We start from the raw sequence: 2,345 nt of genomic DNA, 5'->3' as shown, positions 1-2,345 counted from the left end.
GGGTGGGCTGGGGCCAGTGTCAGCTGTTCTGCCCGGACCCAGACGGGGCTGGACAGACTCACTCTTCCTCCCCCCCTCCTCTCAGCCTTGTGTAAGTGGTTTGTTTTGTCATAAGTTAAAATTGCAGCCCCATCTCTCAGATGGAAAGTGGATGAGGAGTGATGGGTGGGCTGGGGCCAGTGTCAGCTGTTCTGCCCGGACCCAGACGGGGCTGGACAGACTCACTCTTCCTCTCCCCCTCCTCTCAGCCTTGTGTAAGTGGTTTGTTTTGTCATAAGTTAAAATTGCAGCCCCATCTCTCAGATGGAAAGTGGAAACTGAGGAGTGAGGATTTTGAGGATAGTCAGGAGTCCTCCCACAGGCCCATGCGGTTAATTTCTAAGTGAATTCTCCCCAGGCCCCTCCCCCTCTTACTCTCCCAGTCCCTCCCTACGCGTTAGGGTTCCTGCTTTAGGGTCACTGCTGCGGCAGGCCTGAGATGAGAAGGTTGCAAAGATAAGTGGTCCTCCTTCCTTCGTTGGAAACCCTCTTCCATCCTTCCCCTCCTCCTGTGGTCCTGGGGTCATTTCTGACGTGTCTGGACCTGGTCTCTTCTCCTGCCAACCTCAGGCTGCCTCACCAGCCAATCATAGCTCCTCTGAAGAGAGCTTGGGGGTCCAGTTTGGCTGGGCCAGTTCAGGAACCTTCTGTCCAGCGCCCCCTGCTGGAGCCTGACAGCTAGGCCCTCTGTGGGCTAACCCTGGTTACCTTGACAACAGCGTCTGGCCTCCTTCCTCACTCCCCCGCCACTGCCAAACCTGCTGGGGTTTTCCAGCCACCATGCATTTGCCCAGGCTGGGTACCCATCTGGCCTGCTCTCCCAACACTGCCAAGCTTAGTTCATGTACCAGCCAGCTCTCAACCTCCTCTGAGCTCCTCACAGGTAGGAACACAATTTCCTCTCAATAAACTTGTGTTGCAAAAAAAGAATGAATGAGTTGCTGTAAATTTTTCTGAGGGTGCTTGACCCCACTGATGCCACCCAACAAGCTGAAACTGGGCTTTAACTTACCTCCTCTTCCCAGCTCTGGCTCTTTCGGGGCTTCCACGGGCGGTCGCTGCTGCCCTCTGGTGGTCAGGCCCTGCCTTGCACCCGCTGAAAACCTTGACCCTGCATTTATGGAACTGCCAGGTTGGCAATTTCCTGCCTGAAGTAAAGTTTACCTCATCTTTGCTGAGAACTTGAAAATTGGTAATCTTCGGGGTGGGGTGAGGGCAAGAAGATCCTGAGTCTTGCCAGCCCCTCTTGGAGGAAACTCCCAGAGGTCCTATCCCAGCTGGGAAGGCCCTGCTTGCTCACTTGGCCATGCCCCTAACCTGCCTGCCACTCCTACCAGTGGCCTGGCTTGTAAAAAGGATGTCAGCCCAGGGTCGCAGGGAGGGGAGGGATGGAGGACAGGTGATAGCAGCCACCTGCCCGACAGTACCTACGCATGGGGAGTGCTCAGTAAATAGCTGTTTTGGCCAGGGGGGTGGGAGGATTGGGAAGAACCCTTGGGATGAAAGACGCGTGGCTGCTGGCTGTAAAACAAATTTCTGGGCGGAGGTGGGGGTTATCGGTCTCAAATGATCTCAGCTAGCGCTGCCCTGGCCTTCCTCGACAGTGTCCGGCTGGTCAATGCCTCCAGCCCCTGCTAGAAGGAGGTTCCCGCCCACGTGATTAGGGCGCTCACCTGTCACCCATGCTCAGGCGGTCGCCCGGCAGAGGGCGCCAGAGGTCTACCTTGCGCCCCTAGGGAGGCGGGGGGGGGGGTGCGTAGGTAAGCGGAACCACTATTCCCCACCCCCATCCCGCGCCCACACGAGACCCAGACGAGGTGGGCAGGCACAACTCCGTGCTGGCATCTTCCCTGGCACCATCTACCTACCTCCTGTGGGGAAACAGGTGTGAGGCGGACTTGCCCCGGCCCCACAGCTGGAGCGATGCAAAGCTGGGGGGCTTCTCCCAAAGCTTGAAACCAAGGCTCCACAAACCAGGGTGCTGGGGCGGGGGGGCAACCCGCCAATCAAAGAGACCCTGTCCAAGCCGGCCAATCAACGAGCCCCTGGCAGAAGGCGGCGCCTGCCAATTAGGGGCCCCACGAGCAGCGGCGGAAACGGTGGGGAGCGCGCCGTGATGAGCTGGGGGGCGGGTAGGAGCTGCGCTGGCGCCTGAGCACCCCGTTGCGCAGTTTCCCTGCGAATGAAGGGTGAACGCCCCGGGCTGGGACCCTAGCCGGAAGGAAACTGAGGCTGGAGGGTCGGCCTGGGAGGCTGTCTGACGGGGGCGGGGCCTCCCGGGGGTGGGGCTCACCCTGGCCCTGCCC

Source organism: Myotis brandtii, unplaced genomic scaffold (genome assembly GCF_000412655.1).
Source record: "Myotis brandtii unplaced genomic scaffold, ASM41265v1 scaffold463, whole genome shotgun sequence".
NCBI lineage: Eukaryota > Metazoa > Chordata > Mammalia > Chiroptera > Vespertilionidae > Myotis > Myotis brandtii.
The sequence above is the reverse complement of the archived record's forward strand: the minus strand, read 5'-3'. Positions refer to the sequence as shown.